The sequence below is a fragment of the Mauremys mutica genome, chromosome 5, assembly GCF_020497125.1.
Source record: "Mauremys mutica isolate MM-2020 ecotype Southern chromosome 5, ASM2049712v1, whole genome shotgun sequence".
Taxonomy (NCBI): Eukaryota; Metazoa; Chordata; order Testudines; family Geoemydidae; genus Mauremys; species Mauremys mutica.
Window position 1 is genome coordinate 77,231,551 of NC_059076.1, and position 22,055 is coordinate 77,253,605.

Sequence of the window (22,055 nt, forward strand, 5' to 3'; positions counted from 1 at the left end):
GTCCCTCTGTGTCTATGTTTCTGTGTTTGCTCATGTGCACTGCAGCCTCACTTCAAGTGTCTGGATACCTAAGCGATGCACAGACAGGGAGAAGATAGACATTCCTCCACCTAACTCACTGGCAGCATCCAATCCAGCAAGCAGGCGCTGAGTGTCAGCATCCTCACACCGAAGTTCCTTGGTGAATCTATCCCTTTTGAAAATTGTTATATTTAGCGCTATTGTGTTATTAGTGAATTCCATGTTTTATAAAATACTCCTGGCTAAAGATTTTTATTGAATAAAGCAGGTAATTTGTTTTATTTAATACTTTAGATGCACACCTTAATATTCAATATAAGATTTTTATTGAATAAAGCAGGTAATTTGTTTTATTTAATACTTTAGATGCACACATTAATATTCAATATAAGATTTTGATGCTTCCCTATACTACAAAGGCAATGAGAGAAGAATTTGACTAGAAATGCTTCTGGATATTTTCATCTTAAATTTTGTAATGAAGCAATCAATCCTGTATTGTCATAGCTTCTTGAACTATCTAATGTGTGGTTTATGGCCATGTAAAAATAACACCCTCTCATGCAATAGTTATGATCTCTGTATATAGTCTGAGTCATATCTGATTACTTAAAAATAAGCTTTCACAATTTTTTACACCCATCAGTTCAGAGCCCAACCAGGTACGGTGAGGGATCCATGTTCTTTTCTCACTTATGCATCACCATCAGAATCTACCTTGTTAAGGGTGCAAGTGAGTTTCCATTTTGAGCCTGATTTTGGTTCCATTTCTAAAAGCCTTACACAAAGGAATGTTGGCATTAAGAGTATGTATATACTGAAATTAAAAATCCATCACAGCCCCATGCTCGTTGTGCTTGGCCTAAGGGGCTGTTTAATTGCAGCGTAGACATCCTGCAAGGTCGGAGGGTCCCAGAGCACAGGCTGCAGCCTGAGCCCAAATGTTTATACCATAATTAAACAGCCCCTTAGCCTGAGCCCCACAAACCCAAGCCAGCTGGCACAGGCTAACTGCAGGTGTCTAATTGCAGTGTAGACATACTCTAAGTCAAGGGTCAAACTCAAATTTTTCTACAGGTCTAAAGTGGCTTATCAAAGGGATCCCTGAATTATGACTACATAGAAACAGAGGTGTTCACCACAGTGCCAAAAGTTGATGGAGGCATAAACTTTCATTAAAAACTGTAAATCTGTAGCCCTTTTCCAAACAGGGAGACTTCTTAGTATCAACTCATAGCTAGAGAGACTTCTCAGTGGAGAAGGAGATTTTCCCACCAAAACTGAAGTTAAGCACATAAACCATTATTATATTGAAAACGTCTAAAAAGTGATCACCAGTAATGCAATTTTTGTCTAGAATTTTTTTGCCAGATACTAGCTTGAGAATTAAGAGTATAGTGGGGACACAATCACAGTTATATTTATTAAGTTCATCTATTCTATGGGGATGGGTGAAGAGAAGGATTTCTGTGGTCCTAATCCCTGAAGTCACTTGGTAGGCTCTTAACCCCTCTGTCTTGTGGAACTCACTTGTTGTGGGTGTTAGGAGGTGTGGTGTAGCTGGACTGGGAAGAACATAGAGTTTGGCATGGTAGCAGCGAGTGTTCTTGGGAGATGCCACCATAGCTGGGGCAAAGAGGGGTTGCAGTGGGGAAGAGGAAGCAAAATGGGGATCACTGAAGAAGGGAAATATGGGGGTCAGGGGGAAAATGGCGCATTCGACCCCTCCTGCAGACCTTAAGAGGCTCACTGGTCACCCAACATGTATATTACACTGCAAGCCTTTGGATGCTTATTGCCTTTACCCCATGCAAGCCTCACTATGCCAGAGTTTCTCAAACAGGGATCGCCGCTTGTGTAGGGAAAGCCCCTGGCGGGCCCCCTGTTTGAGAAACCCTGCACTAGACTCCGTAGGACCCCCACTGTCCACAAAACCAACAGTCTCATTGGAGTTCCTTATAATCACCCCATTCACTGGAAGCTTTTCTACACTTAGCAGATCCTGACTAGGAGACTGATGTTCCTGTTGAGACTTGTTAAGTGACCAATGACCCAGTTTTAGCCTACTGTGGATAATAAATACATTTTCTATGGTCTGCAGGAGGAAAGAAGTGGTGTATTTTAGTTGGGCCATGAAGATTATCTTAAGGTTCACTGGTGGATGAGTATTGGACCCTCCAACCATGAAAGCTTGCAAGGCATGGGGGCTATGTCAGAACTAAAGAGTCTCCTAATGACCATGGGAGTTGGAGGTGCTGCCAACGGCCACAATTATTCTTTGAGAGACTTAAGTTACCCTGATGGAGCCCTGCTTCTGTGCATCTCCAGACAACTGGGGAAGTAGGTTTCCTCACTTGAATCTCAGGAGATCCACCAGAAGGGAGCAAAGGGAAGGCTCAAGATGTGCTGCACACCCCCATGATCCCTCTGAAATTTTTATAACTTGCCTCCGGACAGGAATTTCATTCCCTGTGCTTCTTGAGGCCCCCTCCCTGTGATTCTTAGGGGATATGCACCCTTCCTGCAGCCCTCAAGATGGCAGCTCCATAAAAAGCTTTTTGCAGGATAGAAGCCTAATAGCCCAGTCTTGTGAAATACTGGAGAAGCTCAGTGACTTTCAGGATCAAGGACTAAGATTCCAAAGGCCAGCTAGTTATCCACATGTAATTAGACATTGAGGTAGTTTGTCTCCCACATACAAATGTTCTAAGCCCAGATCATGAAATTATAACTGTTATGAGACAAGAGCAAAGCTTAGAGTAGTGAGAAAAGCATCAGCTTTAGTATGAATGTAACTAATGCTCTCCTAGGTATGTTTTTGATAGTTCACTCACAAAGAAGATGGGGACTAGAAGAAAATTTAAGGTAATTTGGATTAGCTGTGAATGTCCATACTGTCTAATGATTTGGTTTCTTTAAGCTGAAACTAATTTTTTTAGCTTTTTAATGGCTGTTACTACTACTCAGTATAGCTTTCTTGTAAGGAACTTTAGATTTTTGTTGTTGATACAGTATGAACTCTTAACCTAGGTGTCACCTTAACAAAGGTTTTGACCAGGAATTTTTAACTAAGTTCCAGTTGCAAAAAAATGTTACTTGTGGTAACGTGGGAGCCAGAAACAAATGTATGTTGACTTTCAGATCCCAGGCTGAGTTTTCAGGGTTGGTAGTTAGGAAAGCTATCATTTTACTCATAAACTAAGCAAATATGATATGAGAACCATACAGAAACAAAAAACATGGAGCCCTCAGGTGCCATTTTCATAGTAACTTTTCAGTATAAACACAATTTAAAGGGGTTACTATGAGGAGTTAAGAGGATCAAATGTATATACACCAGCCTCACTTTTTACTCTTGCTATTGTTTATGTTAAAAACAAGGTTTGCAAAATAGCAAACAAACAATAATACTGTAATATTGACAATGTTTCCCAAGAGTGCAGTTACTTACCTTAGTGGACATGCCATAGTGAAATGGCATGAAAAAAATGGTTTTTGTTTTACCTTTCCTATTGAAATTATTATGATTTGAGACCACTTTGGCAACTGGATTTATGTCTCAGCTGTTCATTTTTCTGGGAGAGAGTTTAATTGAGCTGTAAAACATTCAGCATAAAGCACAACAGGAAATTACTTTAGCCATGCCAATTGCAAAGGGAAATTGAAAAGTGTTACTTCAATTAGCAGGATGACTCTCATTGAGTTCAAAGTTGCAATTCTATTAGTGCAATTTGTTTACATAACTATTATATTCTTACTATATGAGGTTTAATTAGCATGTACAAATATATTTCTAACCCTCCTGGGAAAGGCATTTATGAAGAGCTTATTACCCAATGAAGAGGATAGGATATGGAGGACAGGTCCATCAGTGGCTATTATCCAAGATGGTCAGGGATGCAACCACATTCTCTGGGTGTTCCTAAAGCTGACTGCCAGATACTGGGACTGGACAACAGAGGGTAAAATGTTCATTCCCTTTGAAGTATCTGTTATTGAGAGAAGACAGGATACTGGGCTAGATGGACCATTGGTCTGACCCAATGTGATGGGGTGTTTTCATCCCACACTAATCCTGAAAGGGTTAATGTAGGCTAAGAAGGGGGCCAAGTAATCTGATAGGCCATCTCTGAGGGGAATCAGGTGGTTTAGGGTATCCCCTGACTGAATGAGGGAGCCCAGCTGAGGGGGAACGATCTGGGCTGGATTTATAGAGGTAGGAAGCTCATAGCAGAGGGGGCTGTAGGAAAGCAGTGTTTGGGGCTACGGAGACAAATAGCCCACAGTTACTCCCTAGGGAGTTCTGAGGCTGGCAAACCCAACGAGTGGGAGAGCCAGAAGACAAGGAAAGAGCTCATGGATAGGCGGTAAGGTCCAGGAGGAAACAATCTTTGGCTGATGATTAGAAGGATCCTGAGTTGGAACCCAGAGTAGAGGATGGGCCAAAGTTACCTTGCCACTTGCTGAGGAAATGGCACTATGGAGCAGTGAATGTTAATACTGCCAGAGATTGCTAGTAAAGAAAGACTTTGATACCCCAGAACTGGAAAACACATATAGTGACCTGGCTAGAGGGCTAAGTCATGAAGAAAGAGCATCTGGAGTCACGGAGAGGAGAGTGGCAGCAGGGATGGTAGTGAGTGGCAGATGGCATCCCCAGATCTGGAAGGACCTAATCCCTAGAGCAGCTAGGAGGAGGTGCCCCTAGTGGTGAGTAGACCCCATGACACCCATTATTGCCATTCTTATGTTCTTGAGAGGATTTAGCCCCTTTGGAGTAAAATCTGCTCTTAGAAAATTGTTGATATTATGATTAGAATGTGCAGAAGAGTTGGGATAAAATAAGAGAGAAACCTGACCATGGGTGGTTTGAACTAGTTTGGAAAAGATTTTTTGTGGTTGTTTTGTTTGCTTTTCTGTTTTTTTTTTTTTTAAATGTTCTCTGCACTGCACGGTTTCAGCCAGTGCCAGAGGCAAAAGAACTACAATTCTTGGCATTTCTGACCTGGCTAGAATCATGGCATAGCATACAATGAAATGTGAATAATAAACCTATTCTTTTGATTTCCAGTTCTGATTACTAGAACAAGGTAAATTGAATAAACATTCAAAAAGTAACAAACGGGTCACGTCAAAAATTATGAGCACTCTACAAATCACCAAACTTGATACCCATCTGTGACTCTGTGCTTGCACACTGTATACTGTATATAGTGGGGCCAAAGACTGCAAAAAAAATACAGATTCAAGCAGCACTGCAGAACCATTACTCACTGTTGGGAAATATAAACATTATCTGAAATCTCAAGGGCAAAAGTCAGCATTCAGCATGTGTTGCTTATATAACCTGCTCTTCTATGGCAGCCACTCATAGCTGACGCTTGCACAATTCCTTATGAAATCCATTTGCGAGGTTGGACTTTTATTGTAACTTTCCCTAAAACCTGTAGAACAAGATGACAAATGAGTCTGGAAAGATCTCTGGTAACTGCTTAAAAGGAACACTTCATAAGCAATGGATCAGTGGAGCAGAAAGACAATGCTGACCTGCTGAAGAGGTGGTTTGGTTCCTGCTTAGAAGGGCTATGGCTGTCTGAGACAACCCCTCCTCCCCCTCCCCCGCTTCACATGAGCAATCGATAGCATAAGGACAGGATACTCAGTGAAATCATTGACCAAGAGTAAGATGCGTGATGCAAGCCACGGTCAGTGGGGAAAACCCAAACATCAGTGCTCAAAGTGAATTAGACTGTGTAGTTTGCTCTTTATACCAGGGGACTTGGCTTTATGTACATAGTGAAGTCATGAAATGTAAGAATGTGAGTCTCATGAATGAATGAATGAATTCTCCTATGATTAACTGTATGTATCTCACGGCTTCTACAGGCTCTAGCCGTGCAATAAAAGTAAATGAGGGGTGGAGGGAAATATTTATATTTTCAAAATGATTTGACTCAGTTGTGGAATTGGTTAGGTTCCAAAGGTCTCTGATCACTTTGCTATTTCTCCAGTTTAAGTTTAATTTCATGCCAGAACCAGAAGCAGCAACAGAATCAAGTGAGTGGGTAGATGGGAGGGGAGAACTGCTAGCTGCCTGCTTTACACAAAGCCAAGGGTAATAGTTTTAGTCTCTGCTGAGGGCAACAAAACAGATTAATCTGTCTTTGCCTGTACTATGGAAATAGGACTGCTTGGCTACTAAGACTATGAGTTAACATAGAACTGCTTTTGTTTGTTGTACTAAAAAAATGCTGTTACTGGGCACAGTAGCTTAGAAAATCCTGCCTGCCATATCCCAATGTAGTTGTGACAATATAAATCTAGTGAATCATAGCAGCTGCTGTAACAGCAGTCCAGTAACTATGGCAACCTTAAATCTGGTTGTACAGCAGCATATAAACTGCATGCAATATTACACTTCAGATTCTTTCTTTCCACCTCCCCCTCCCAAAGCACGTCTGGCTGGCAGCTTCTTTTTGAGTGGATATTTCCTACATTTCTTGTTCAATTGCTGTGTTTGTCAGTGGTTGCTATATCACTGGAGGACTTGGGTATAGTAGAGAGAGAGAGCCTGGAGCACAAGGACTGATGTGAGCCCTGAAGGCCGTGTATTAGAGCAGATGCTTGCAAGTTCACTGTCCAACATATGACTTTGGCAAAGGTACTGTTAGTGTTGCTAAAACACAGGCACTCATAAGATGCAACTGTTACTGGGTATGTGTGTACACATTCCAGAAGATTAGCCCAGGTACATCCTGACATAACACCAGATAAGAGGGTTTGAAAGGAGTGATAAATAGGGATGTTTTGCCTAAGAGAGCTGGAGCAAGGTACAAGGGGAGGTAACAAGCAGATGTCATGACTGAAACACATTAGGTGGTACGTAAGTTGTTTGTCTCAATCTATAAATGTTGAAGTACCTTGTCTTAACCCTTTGTCCAGCCTCGGGGGCAGTGGAGAGTCCCGTCGCTGACTGACTGGTCTATTGTAATGGGCGTACATGTGTTAGTGTGCAGAGCTGGGACAGCACACAGAGAGCACATACATGCACACCAACTGACAGCACTGGGGTACGGCCTCATTCAGAAAAATGAAATCAAAGTTAGAAAAAATGTGCTTTCATGTTGTAGGCATGCATGGCCATCCCTCCTGATCTATCTCTGAGGGAGGCTACACCTCGTCACTGTCACCCACTTAGAATGGCAATCAATCTTCCATATGAAATATACAGGCAGGACATTCAGATACCATGTGTTTGAGTGCAATATAAAATCCTAGACAGAGTAGCTGCTCTAATGCACCAGGCTTGTAGTGCACATTCCTGTAGGAGGACCTATAGCAGCAGAATTTTTGAGAAGTCCCTGCACTTTAGGAAAGAGCTCAGAAAGCACAAGATATTAGGGTGGCTGGAGCGAGGCTTTTTAAAAGAGGCCCTAATATATGCATGTAGCTAAAGTAAAAAGGGGGAGAGTGGCCTACCACATATGAGCAAGAGTTGTCACTTCCCCTACTTATGTTTGAAATCAGCTAATGGAGAATTTTAAAAGATTTTAAATTACTTACATGCCACCTAATTTATTTTAAGTGAAGTCCTTACTTTAGGCTGGATTCTGCCATGCCTACTCATGGTGCCTATTGCCTTACTCCATGAGTACCCCATTTAAATCAATGGGATTACTGGTGAAGTAAGGCATTACTCATCATGAGTAAGGATGGCCGGATCTGGCCAATAGCATAGTTCCCAATATGTTTCATAGCCATTGACTAATTCAAAACCCACCAACTGGTCTCCATGTGGGAAAATTACAGAATTAGACACAGTGTACAATATTTGGAACTGTATTATTTAATAGATGCATTTTGTTTCCTAAAGATACAGAAATTGGTGAAAGGATACTTGGTAGACATTCCAATACACTTCTTTGGGAGGGAACAACATGCATAATGGAAAGAAAGTGACAGGACTAGCCATTTTCATATCAAAAAAACGTGTGCTATATTTCAAAATGATAGTTTGCTTAAGACACTTGTTCCTTCAACTAATTTTAACTTCAAAGGTCAATTAATTTTACTCTAGCTCCAACAGATATTGTAACCACTTACCAAGATTTATTTTCATGAGAAATAATGGTAGTAGATACTGCTTGAATACGTTGGATAAAATTCACCCTCACTTCCACCAAAAAAAGCTGACTAGAGCACCTTTGTGCAGGCACCTAAGCATCTGGGTAGAACTCAGCCATGCCACAGGACTGTATCATTATGGCCTCCTGCCTCCAAAGAGGTCCCCACCCGCAGCAATGATCTCTCCACACCACCCTTAAGTGGGATAGAGTGCTTTGTAAGTGCCCACTGAGGTGAAGTTATGATTATATGCAGGGCCCCACTACACAATTCTTATTCAGGCAATATTCCCGTTCACTTTGTGGACACCTTTCAAGCTCCTATTAAAGTACATTAATAATATACATATATTAATATGTATGTGTGACCTGTCACATGCACTTACTACAGTTAAATACTCTGGGAGGTCTGTGCAGTAATCTAATACAATTGGGTTAAACCAAATATCCACTTAAAAGGTTTGTGAAATGTCACTTTATGCTGAACCAACTACTGAAGACCGTAAACAAATGGTGCAGGTACTTTGTTCTGAAAATATGCTTTTAGGACCATATTCTGGGAAGACGCTGCATGGGGGCAGAAAGATTAGGGCAAAAGGAACTTTTCTCCCACCCGACAGCTCTCTTGAAGAAGCTGTGTAGAATGACAGTGCATTCCTCAATATCTGCTCCATCTCCACCCCTGTTACCTGTCTGAAAAGGGTTGTGCTGAGAACAGGGCCTTGATCCTGTACTTCCTAAACATCAGGTATCTGGAAGCCCCCAAAAGGATTTTTGAGTGACACCACCTGAATTCCTTCCAGGAAGTTGGGAGGGAATTCAGCCACAGTGTGGCCTCTCCACTTTACAGTGCAGAATCTTGCCTTTAATCTTGAGTTAATAAAACAGTTACCATATGTTCATAGACTAGAGCCTGATCCAGCTCCAATGGAAGTCAATAGCAAAGTTCTCAATGGAAACATGTTTTTAATAACTCCATATCCAAGCCTATTTGTTCAAGTTAAACAAGTATGAAATATACAGAAAAGTATTGCATCATACTAGTTAATTCTCAAGCCTTGCTAACTTAGTCTCGGTATTTTCTCCTGATGAAATGGAATTTCTTTAGGTATTAATGTATTAGTAGTTAAAAACTATAGCTATTATAATATTATGTCAAACATATTTAGAAGCCTTAATAAAAATAATTAAAACCACTAAAATTCTATACACTAAAAGTTACATAATTAAACTATTTAAAATATATTTGCTTCTAATTTCAAATTCTTTTAAAAGGCTATTACTAACAATAAGTGTAAAAACCAATAATCCACTAACAGGGTTTGGTTATCTTCCCCATGCAAATTCATTGTGTCCTTCCGGGAAGGCTTAAGTACCAGTCCCTCAGGTCAATAAGAGTGGAGTGGTTGAATTAATTAAGTAATAAAGGATAAAGTTTTTATGAACTAATTGTACCTCAGAGGACTCTAGGACTAAAAGAAAACCTGAGTGTCCCCAATTCCTGCGTGATTATCTTATATCATTTCATTACATCTATAGATTTGCTTAGTGGCAATCAAATACTTTCCCCAGTCAATATATTTATCTTCACATGAAGCAAATGAAATGGCAATTAAACTAAACGTATTAGATTATCTTGTATTCTGTCTGCTCACTCACAGCCAGATGTAAGAGTGAACAACCAAGTGACAGTGTGCAAATGCTGCACACAACCACAGTGATGCCATGCCTCCCTCCTCCCCAAAAAGGAACCATCTGTGGCTAACCCAGGAGATGTATTACTTGTGTCTCAATTGAAAACTGCCTCTTGTATGTCCTCCAATTTGATTGGCTAGAAGAGTGCCAAACCTCAGTGTTCTACTTAAATCGTAATAGAATTCCTTTAAAAAAAATCTCATCCACGGAGTCTTCAATTTGCTTCAAGCCAAAGCATGAGATGCTAATGTTTTAAAACAGAGGAACAACCATCAATATGCTCCTCCTCTTCAGAGATCCTTTAGCCTCTCTTGGCCAGAGAGGACTCCCTAAGATCCTATGACTGATCACAGGTTGAGGCACATGTGGCATTTAGTATCTCAGCTGTTCTTAATTCCATATACTAAAAGCAGAGCTGTTATTGACACCTCCCATTATAAGTTTCCCCAACACTTCCCATTATAGGATCCAATTTTCACTAGCACCCCATTCCCTCTCCCTGCCCCATCCTTAGAGCACTGGAAATTTGTCCTTCCTCCACTAGAACACAGTCCTTTGCTGACCCTCCTCCTGATGTGCAATCTGTCCTCCCTCTATGGTACATGATCTGTCCTCCTCCTGCGGCACATGATCCTACACAGTCATTCCTTGTCCTCCTGTCCAGGGGTGGCTCTAGACATTTCGCCGCCCCAAGCAGTGCGGCATGCCACGGGGGGTGCTCTGCCGGTCGCCAGTCCCGCGGCTCTGGTGGACCTCCCGCAGGCGTGCCTGCGGAGGGTCCGCTGGTCCTGCGGCTCCACCGGACCCTCCGCAGGCATGCCTGCGGGAGGTCCACCAGAGCCGCCTGCTGCCCTCCCGGTGACCGGCAGAGTGCCCCCCGCGGCATGCCACCCAAAGCACGCGCTTGGCGTGCTGGGGTCTGGAGCCGCCCCTGCTCCTGTCCTGATGTACGATCCCTCATGTTCCCTCCTCCTTCTCCAGTGTACAATCTCTTGCAGTCCTGCTCAGTACATCCTCCTCAGGCACATGATTCCTCATGGTCCTCTCTCTTCTGGCACATGATCCCTTGCAGACCCTCCTCCTTTCGTGTGTGAATCCCTCTCCTTCTGGTGCATGATCCCACACAGTCCATCCTCTGCATCCTCCACAAGCATGTGATCCATCATGATCCCTACTCCTCTTGATCTGGCATGCGATCTGTTGGTGTCTTGTCTTCCTCCTCCTTTCTCATGCTATTCATCCAAGTTCCTCTTCCTCCAGCTCTGGCGCATGATCCCTCAGTGTCCCTCATCTTCATGCTCTGGCACCCAATCCCTCAGGGTCCTCCTATATCCTCCAGTTCACAATTTCTCATGGTTCCTTCTGCATGCAATCCCTTGTGGTTCCTCTTTCCCCTACATGATTCTCTGTGGCAATTACCTTTTTTCTTCTCCCATGATGCTTCTTTCTCTGCTGTTCATCTGGGTCCCTTTCCTTTTTCCATAACTTTGTCTGATGACCCCGATCCAGTTCTTGAATGAAATTTCAACAGCTTTATATGCTTATGCTGCTCTTGGAGATGAGAATGTTATAGGACTGCCAAGCAGCAACTGGACGTAAGCTACTGACGTCATAGCCTTATTGTGTCATCTCCTGTGATGAAGTATGTCAGAGATACAGGAGGGTCCCAAATAATCTTGATAACAGTTTTCCTCCACAATACCCTGCCTCTGTCAGTGCACAGGATGGAGGGTGGTCAGTAAATGAGGCATCTGTTCAATATTACTTTTTATCCTCATGTTTCACATAGCACAGATAGAAACTGAGTAGACTTGAAAGTGTGGCTCCCAGGCCTTATTTATTGCACACCATACAAGACCTGCATGTAATGCAGAATTTGGGGCGCATTCTACAGCTCAGACATTCTTTTCATTCTCTCCCTCCTCTTTCAGCTGAAGGGAGAACATTTCCATCCCACCACAGGAACTTAGACAATGGCAGCCAGAGGCATCAAGGTTAGTTTGAACTCCCAGCTAGTTATCTTTCTGATGTAGCTCGTGTATCTCCTACAGAACTCCGTACCTTCTCCAGAGGGACTTCAGTACTGAGAGAGACTTTGTTCCCTCCTGTGTCAACAGATCTGTTTAATTTTTCACATGATTTGAAAGACTGGTTGAAAAGGCTATTAAAACTAGTGGGTTTTTTAAGCAAAGGTCATTTTCTTACCTTCTAAACAATTGTCAGATGGGACAGGGGACTTGGGGGCAAAGGTGATGCAACTCTCCCAAACTCTACTCATAAAATAACCTTTGACCATGTGAGCTCTGAAAATGAGACACCGCTCATGATAGATAGTGCAGATACTCAAACTATGATTGCATGTTGTTCTCCCCTAGCGTTTACCTCAAACAGCTAACATGGGTTAAAACTACAGCAGCCTCATCTTTAGTAGGACTTGAACATGAGCTAATTTTTACAGGTTTGCTCAAAACATATTTAAAATGCACTTTTTTTCCTTGTGAAGACAAGGCCATGGGGATTGTCTACACTAGAGTTTTTACTGAAGTTCATTTATTACCAGTTAATTTGAGGGAATTAACATATGTCTAAAGACTGTCCCCAAACATTTGTTGCATGTTGAGCCCTGTGACCATATGAGGGGAAGCCAAAAGGACCTATGACCTGGTGAGGGGAAGAAGACAGGGAGCAGAGGAGAGCTGCTAGATCAGTTTCAGGAAGAGCAGGTGAACTACGGTGGAAGTTAGCCAAAGAGCTAATTTGGGAGAGGAGAACGTATTTGTTGAGGGAGGAGAAAGACCCCACACTATTTAGTTGTCTGATTTTATTTGGGAGATCAGAAATTATTTCTGACTTCCCCATCCCACAAATCATTTGCTGGTTGCCGTTATCTAATTGTGAGCCCCAGATCTACCCCTTATTTTGGGCACCAGCTGCCAATGTTGCAAAGGTGCCTGATACGCAGTATGGCCCTGTGGAAAAAACATTGTGTGACTAAAGATTATCATAATGCAGATGCACAAGCAGGCTGAATTAAGGTTGCACAATTATTGTGATTCTTTTAATGTAGTTTTGAATGTAATTGAGTCTGCAGATTTATTGGTGGAAAAAGAGGATTTCATGTAGTGCAGTGCATGGCTCATACTCCTTTAAGGAAATTAGGCAATTTATAAACCTCACTTAATAAAGTGGTATTTTGTTTGAAAACAGGCAGACTTTGTTGATGCTTTTAGTAAGAAATGTGAAATACAGGAAGAGAGATTAAACTCTCTGCAGACTCTAACTCAAACTTTAACCAACACAATACTCATCAGGGAGAATACAAACCTAGAACATCTTATTAAATAATAATTTGAGAATTTTGCTCTTCTATAATCATGTTGTGATTGATTCCCAAGTTACTTTCAAATATATACGGTAAGAATCTTTGATTTGACCAAAGAGAATTAGTCATTAGTATCTCAGGCTTATTTTCTTCCAGATACACTATCTTCTTTGAGTGACTTAATCCTTAATTCTCATGGTTAACAGCACTGTGCATTTCTATTCAGTGTTAAATGTTGGAAGTGCTAACAAAAATGGAGTATTTTTCCCTGGGACACTATTTCCTCTGGACTGTGACTAGGTTTTAAATTTATATATGCAAGATAGAATTAAAATCACTGAGGACCAGCTCATTTTAATTCCCTGCAGTGTCTTGCCACACAGTTTCACCTGCATGAGTTTTTACTTTCCAAACAGGAAATTTTGCCTCTTCAGGTTGATTTCTCCATATTGTTCTCCTGCAAGTCTAGAGTCAAATTTCTCAGTAATGCTTAAGACTTTTTAATTAGGCACATTCAACTTTCTACAGTTATTGAGGAAAAATCATGCCATGTTTCTTAAAATTGTCTGCCAGGAAAATGGATTACTAAGGAGATGCATTAGTGGGTCCGTAGGTCAGGTTGTGATTTTTTTTATTTTTATTTCCTGTGATGAGACCTTTACAGCTTATATACTTATTTTGGAAAAAAATCAAAACCAAATTATTTAATACTTTCTGTCAATTTTTGGGGAGTCTTTTAAGTAAGGTTTCCAGTTTCTACTGAGAGTGTTATTGGGTGGTATTTCCTGGATGGGGGCATCTCTGTTCTCCGCTCACTCGCCTCCATTAATCCATATTCACTAAGGGGGGACTGGAGGTTCTCCCTCCAGGTTAATGAACAGACTGTGGTGACCCACCGATTCCCTTCAAAACTGTTCTGTCTCCCGTGATCCACTGAAAGGTGGATGGAGCCAGGATTCCCAGAGGCAGGGAAGCTCCTGCCTCAAATCCACAAAGAAGCCTACCCATTGCTCTGGCTTCCTCCCTGAACCTGAGGTGGTTGGAGAAGGCAGGCTTGGGGAGCATAATAAGCGGGCCTTGTGAAGGCACCAACTCGGCTACTGAAACCACTGATGATCCACAACAGAATCAACACATGCAGGACCCTTGTGAGCAGTGAAGTTCATATCTCCACTTTATAAACAGGTCCAGCAGTTGTGCTTCCTCTTTCCCTGCCCCTGGGTGCACAGCAGGTGGACATAACCTGTATTAATAATTTACCTAATTACAGTAACTCCTCACTTAATGTTGTAGTTATGTTCCTGAAAAATGTGACTTTAAGTGAAACGATATTAAGCAAATCCAATTTCCCCATATGAATTAATGTAAATGAGGGGGTTAGGTTCAAGGGAAATTTTTTTCACCAGACAAAAAAGACTATATTTTTATATATATATACACATACACACACACACACGCAGTATAAGTTTTTTAAATAAAAAAATTAATACTGGTACACAGTGATTATGACTGTGAAGCTTGGTTGAGGTGGAGGAGTCAGAGGGTGGGATATTTCCCAGGAAATGCCTTACTGCTAAATGATGAACTAGCAATTGGCTGAGCCCTCAAGGGTTAACTCTCACACTCTACAAGGCAGCAGGAATGGAGGGAGGGGAGACAGCATTGCAGACAGAGACACCCACCATGTGTGTGAGAGAGAGAGATGTGCATTTCCCATTTAAATACGCTGACCCTACTCTTAAGTACACTGCCTTGTTAATTAGATCAGCTTGCTGAGACCGCAGCTGCTGCCAGGAAGCTCCCTCCATCCTGAGCCCTGTCGTGTATGTCCCCTGCTCTATGGAAGATGGGGTAAGCGGGGTGCAGGATCAGGGGGGAAGGGGACACCCTGACAGCCCCCCTATTCCTCCTCTTCCCCCCGCACAGCAAGCAGGAGTCTCGCGGAGTAGCTCCGAGGCAGAGGGCAGGAGCAGCACATGGCAGTGTGGGGAGGGACAGCTGAATTGCAAGCAACTGGGCAGCTGCTGCACAGAGAACTTAGGGGAGCAGGGAGCTGATAGTGGGGCTGCCGGTCCACCCTGGTTCCAAGCCTCCACCAGCTAGCTGCAACAGGCTGCTCTTCCTGCAAGCAGTGGACAAAGCAGGCAGCTGCCAAATGATGTTAGAAGGGAGCATTGCACAACTTTAAATGAGCATGTTCCCTAATTGATCAGCAATGTAACAACGAAACAACGTTACCCAGGATGACTTTAAGTGAGGAGTTACTGTAGTTCCATATGGTTTGAGGGTAAGAACAACAGATATCCCTATGGCCCTGCCTCCATTGTGATCTTACTCCCTTCAACTCCCCCCTCTATGGTGAAAGAGGGAAATCTGCCTGTGCCATCTTCAGGATGTGCTCAACAAGTGGTTCTTTGCGGAATAACCAGATCCCCCAATTTTCTATAAGTAATAATCTCACAAGAATGTCAGGTTTTGGTTCAGAGAGAGGACAGAGATATCCCAACACAGGCTGAGAGAACTGATAAAACAGATCACACATTATTCCGGAAAATTTACCATTCTGGTTGGACAATAAAAAATTCTGTTGATTTCTGCTCTCATTTACACTGATATAAATCTGAAGAAAGTCCCCTGAAGTCAGTCTGGATTTCCACTGGTGTAACCGAACAAAAATTGGCCCTAATTAATCAGTCTTGTATAAAATTAATATATTAACAGGCTGTCAATCCAACATCTAGTTTTGCACCAACAATTATCTGTGGGTATAAAATTCAGGACACAGTGAATTTGGGGTATTAATGATTGGCTTCAGATGTGTGCCTGATTTCTGAGCACAATCAGGTAGGTTCAAGTTTAAATCCTCTCCAGATTTTTAGCTCTAGATGACGTTTTTGCAGCAAAGACTGTATTTGTACAGTGCCTAGCACAGTGGCACCTCAGCCCTCAATTTGTGCACGAGGTAATACCTCAATACAACAAATAATAGTAATAGAGTCACTCTTTAAGACCAAATAATTAATTTGTGTTTTTTTTAATAAAATCAGAACAGTCCCATGTTAGACTGACTCTCAATTACTTAATGTTTTAAAAGTCAGGTTTTTTTACCTGAAATAGCAACGAGTGTTCTCCAAAGCCTTTATTCAATGTTTTCCTGTATTTAAAACAAAATCTTGGTATATAATTTCTCAACCTAAATCTCATCCCAGAGATAACTGTTATTGTAGATCTAAACTTTGAAAATTGGTGACCCAAGCTGAGCTATATTTTTCTAACTATGAATGAACCAATGAGCCTGATTATCTTTTCACTCCCGTTAGTTTTACACTGGTTTTTCTCCATTGACTTCTGTAGACTTACTCCTGATATAAACTGGTGTAACTGAGACAAGAATCATGGCTTTTATATGTACTTGGAACTATTCAAAACTCATTGGTTTTGCTTTGCAAGGTTTCTCTTCCACTGGAGTTCTATGGTATAAGAACCCCCTAAATGTGTGATTCCAGGGACAGCCATAGGTTGGAGATGTTACCAGCATGATTTCAATGCAGACACCTCTGTCTTTAGCAGTACTGAGAGATCCACTGAATTTGAAGTCTGAACTTGTTCTGTTCGGTAGAGTGTGGGGAAGGGCATCGTGTTAGTGATCTTCACAAAGTTCTCCATCCTGACAGGGTGTGTTTTTTTTGTTTGGTCAGGGGTTTCTTTGGTTTGTTTGTTTTTTTGCAAGACACAATCTGGCCTGTCAATCAAGATGTTAAGATTTGGCTTGAAGAATTAGAAAGTGAGGTTTGTCATCTTTGGGAAGAATGCAATTCTGGTTGGGTGAAGTAAAACAAGTTCTAAAATGCTGCATTTGTTTGCTTAATGGCAATGTATTTATTCGTTTATTTATTTATTTATATGGAAATGCCATCATTAGTCCCAGAGTTGGCTTAATTCTATAAGTGATTAATTAACTTTGTACTCTGGTCCATTAGCAAGAAATCTGATAGCCCCTAGAGAATGCTGGTCACTGTGTGACCCAGAAAATGTTACAGTTTGAACAGCTCTAAATGTTAATTACTTGGTTAGAATTATTTTCATTCCCATTAATTCTTCCTTTAAACTGTATTAGAGCACTGCTTTGTTGATAGAAGAGGATGGCCACAGAGTACTGCTGAATATGTTAAATGTCAGAGGCTGTGTTCGATCACGTTCATTAACAAAATCATCATTAAAACAATTACAAACAAAAATTCAAGCTCACCAAATGTCCATAAAACAATCCAACATTCTCCTATCCACCTTATCACACCAATGCCAGAAGAAAAACCACTGCCTACATTTAGTTAATTGGTATTGTCATACCTTTACTCTTTATGACAGGCTGGTTTGCATAAGTGGCTGGAGCCAAAGCCTGCTGTATTCACTAGAGGGACTCCCATTGATTTAAATAGCTTTTGGGTCAGGTGAGTGGATTTTATAAATGTTTACAGCTGTTAATCTGAAACTTCCCTTGTAAGAAAAAAATGTAATAACTGTTACATACTTGTCATCTATGAATAATAAAGCACAGGACAGCCCACTTGCTACATTTCTCAATCTCTCCTGGAAAAATATTCATCTATCACTCATTTTTCTAACAGACATCTCCCAGCCACCCGCCTCAGATGGTGGTACCACAAGGTCTGGTTTTCAGAAAAGATGGATGCTTCTGTTGAATTCATTGGGAGTTGTGGGTACTGGCCCCAGTGAAACTTATGCCTGTAGTTGATTTGGCTCATCTTTTTATTTAACATGTAAGTTTGACAGAATCACAGCCTGCATCCATCCCCTTATACTGAATTGTGAGCTGCTCTGTGGACAAGGGACCACTACTGTTTGGCACTCGAGAGGGTGAAATTAGCAACAAGACTATTATGAGGGAATAGTAACTACTGTACAAAACTGTCAAATGGCATAAAGGCTTCATTTGATCAAATTGATTTCCAGTGGAGATAAGTCATTTTATGGCCTTGTAGCCTGACAGTTCTGGAATAGTCTTTAAATTTTATTTGAACAGAAAAACAAAGCTTCAGTTCGTTTCGGGGATTTCAGTGAGATGCAGGAGAGTTCAACTGGGGGGAGAACATAAAATGACTTGTTGATGAATTGACTCAAAAAGCCTTAATAGTTTCAAGGATCACCTGAGAACAATTTTGGAACCAAAGAAGTGGGATCCTCTCTAGAGGCCTAATGTCACAGGTTCCAAACCTATTGACTGGGAAAGCTATTCTGGTGTTTTCCTGCAATATGAACAAAATGCTACATTATTGTCAAATTTCATGTAAAAAACAAGGACCAGGCTGTATCCAGGGCCAGCTTTATGAACTGCGGGGCCCGATTTGAATACCTGGTGGTGGTCCAGGGCTTCGGCGGCTCTTCGGCGGTGGGGAGTCCGCTCCGGGTCTTCCGTGGCACTGAAGGACCGCCCCCACCGCCGAAATGCCACTGAAGACCCCCTGGAGTGGATCCCCCGCCGCCTAAATGCCGCCGAAGACCCCTGGAGCAGACTGCTGCTGGGTGAGTAAAAAAAAAAATTAAAAAGGCACCTAAGGTGCAGGGCCCTGGCGTGATGCCCTCTTAGGTGCGGGGCCCGATTCCAGGGAATCGGGGGAATCGGCCTAAAGCCGGCCCTGGCTGTATCAAATAACTGTAGAGGAAGATCTCTAAACACCACCAAAGCTGGTGAATCATCAGCAGGTATCAATGTTCTCTGAGTCATCACTGTTGCAGTGCCTCAGAGTGGAAACAAAGGGCATTGTGCTGCTGGAGGAACTGTCTTGAGTGAGATACATAAGGGAAAATACGACTATAGCTCTGTGAAAATTACATACGTTTTCCCCTTCAATCTCAATACTACTGTGTACTGCACTGTGTGCCAGAGAGTCCAGGAAAGTAATTTACAGGGAAAGTACACATTTGTGCAACACTACACAATAAGGCCCTGGTCCTGCAAACCCTTGTCTTTAGGCACATGAGTAGTTCCATTAATTTCATTGAGGCTACGCACATGCTTAAAACTAAGCACCTCTTTAAGGGTTTTCAGGATCATGGCCCACTAAATTAGCTTTGTAATTAATTGTCCCCAACCCTAAATTCCATCTAAAGGAATGCCCTGCTGTTTAGTGAAAAATAAAATGTATAGTATGTGGCTTAGAGAGTAGAGATGTTACATAAAGTGTCTAAACCTATAAAAATACATTGTACTATTGTAACAATGCATTTTTCTATAAAAGACTGATGTGTGAATAAGGTTTGCAATAAATTTGTAAACGTTATATTGAATTATTTGAGCAATAAGTGATAGTATAATTGAAAAGTATATTTTAATACATTTTAATACATAGGCCACAAGAAGACAAAAATAAGTTTTATGTGCAATTTTAACTGTTACATTTTCTGTATTCTGAATGCTTAATAGTATGATCCCTTAATGTCACAAACTATATTAAATATAGTTAATTTTAACTGGGCCCAGTAGCATCTTCCGCCTTTCTTTAACATTTTTAAATGAATGAAGAAGCAGATATGTGCAAGGAATAACATTTGGTAATATTAACTTCTGCTCACTTTTCAGCTCTGGTGCCATAATTGAAAATCTTTTAATGTCTAAATCAAATTATTCTTTTTTAAGAATTTTGGCTATACTGTTTCATCTAGTAGTACATGAGTTAAATTGTAGCACCTTAGCATGCACTTATATGATAGTACTAATAGAGAGAGCAATAATGATCTCTCTCTCTCATACGCGCACACACACAATGGGGTGTCTGTCCCACACAAGGCCTGGAGGAGTTAAGGTGGCTAGGGGGACCTATTAACTGCCTAGGTTGCACCTGGAGGAGCACCCAGTGAGCAAGGACTAATTAGAGATGAGGATCAGCTGGAGAGGAACAGGAGGGACCTGTATAAAGCCCATCAGCTGAGAGCAGAAAGTGGTTGCAGTGAGGAAAAACAGCAAGAGAAGATAAGGTAGGAAGTAGCCCATGGATACAGAAGTCTAATAAAGTCTAACAATATTCTCTACTTTACATTTTTTTATATCATTGTTGTTTGACCTTTGAAACCAACACAGATATAATACTGTGCAAATATGACTCTTAATTTACCTTTCAAACTCAGCAAGAATGCCCCACAGCTCATGCCATTGACTTTTAAAATATCCAATCATATGAAATACACCATAATATTTTTTTTCAGTATTCATTAATAAGTAAACAGCAGAGTTAACTTTTTATAATCACAAATTACCTCTCTGTGGATCCTGGAAGATAGTTCTGAAATAAATTTAATGCTTCAGGGATGCTGTAATCTGTTTATGATGAAGCCCTTCATTATCAATTATCTAGGTCAGCTGCAAAGGTAAAACTAGATTGTATTTTCCTCAGTAAGCATACTTACACCAGCTATTGTGATTACTTTGGCACTTCATACCACATTCATTGGCATTATATGTTTTTAGAGAATAGGGTATCTAAGGCCCACTAAAGGGAAGAAATATTACTTTATTGTAGCAACTTGTCCCCAGAACATAAGAATGGCCATACTGGATCATCTCGTCCATCTAGTCTAGTATCCTGTGTCTGACAGTGGCCAATGCCATATACATCAGAGGGAACGAACAGAACAGGGCAATTTCTAGTGAGCCATCTCCTGTCATTCAGTCTTAGCTTCTGGCAGTTGGAAGCTTAGGGACACCTGGTACATAGGTTTATGTCCCTGACCCTTTTGGCTAATAGCCATTGATGAACCCATCCTCCATGAATTTATCTAATCCTTTTTTAAACCAATCATATGTTTGGCTTTCATAATATCCCGCTACAATGAGTTCCACAGGTTGACTGTGTTGTATGTAGTACATTGTTTTTAAATCTGCTGCCTATTAATTTAATAGGATTCTCCTTAGCTCTTGTGTTGTATGAAAGGGTAAATAACACTTCCCTACTCACTTTTGCCATACCATTCATGATTTTATAGACTTCTATTATATTCCCTCCCTTAGTTCTTTCTTTTCTAAGATGACCAATCTGTCTCTTTAATTTCTTTTCATATGGAAGCTCTTCCATACCTATAATCATTTTTGCTGCCCTTCTCTGCACTTTTTCCAATTTCAGCTTTCTTTTTAGATAAGGCAACCAGCACTACTACAGTATTCAAGGTGTGGGAGTACCATGGATTTATATAGTGGCATTATTATTCTGTTTTATTATCTATCCCTTTTCCTTGAAACTGTGCTCAACTTAAAGTGCTAATTAAATATTCCTGCTATTATGATAAAGTAAGTTGTAAAGGAATAGTTAAATATATCTAGTAGAGTTAAATTTTCAGTGTGCTGCAAACTCCCATTTTTATTTAAAAGGCCCAATTCTGCACCTATAGAAATTAATTATTTTGTCATTGACTTCATTAGGAGCATGATCAGTGCTAAAGAAAATTCTAAGGTAGGTCAGTATTTGGCAATTACCAATGAAGATTCTGATGAGCTGCTATTCTATCAATTCTATTGGTTGATTGACTGCAGTAGTAGTCAATATAGGATTAATATGTGCCTTCAATTAGATTGTCAGATTCACTGACAAGTATTTAAGTACAGGACAACCAGCTAATGAAAAGAGGTGGACTCTCTGAAAGCTTCTGCTAAAGAATAAGAACTGTCTTTTCTGCTAATTCCAGGTGATAAAATGTGTGTCTTTCTTCAGAAGAAAGGGGGCCTATAATTTGCAGGTGGAATTTTATGGGTGCAAATAAATCTAGACTCAATTTAAATTTCTTACACTTTTTTGAAGTGCCTTGAAATCTTTTACACAATTAAGTGCAATGCATTAGTATTTAAAGCTGGTAGCAGTTCACCCTTTGAACAGATGTGGCTA

The 22,055-nt window shown here is 41.0% G+C and overlaps 2 long non-coding RNA genes across 3 annotated transcripts in view; one reads left to right on the forward strand and one right to left on the reverse strand.

The window, feature by feature from the left end:
• Positions 1-22,055, reverse strand: part of LOC123370791 — a 92,207-nt gene that overhangs the window by 48,230 nt on the left and 21,922 nt on the right. The window lies entirely within an intron of this gene.
• LOC123370790 overlaps positions 20,131-22,055 on the forward strand; it is a 34,812-nt gene continuing 32,887 nt past the window's right edge. The window contains exon 1 of the long non-coding RNA XR_006579550.1: positions 20,131-20,157. This is a non-coding gene — a long non-coding RNA (uncharacterized LOC123370790). The remainder of the gene's footprint in view (positions 20,158-22,055) is intronic.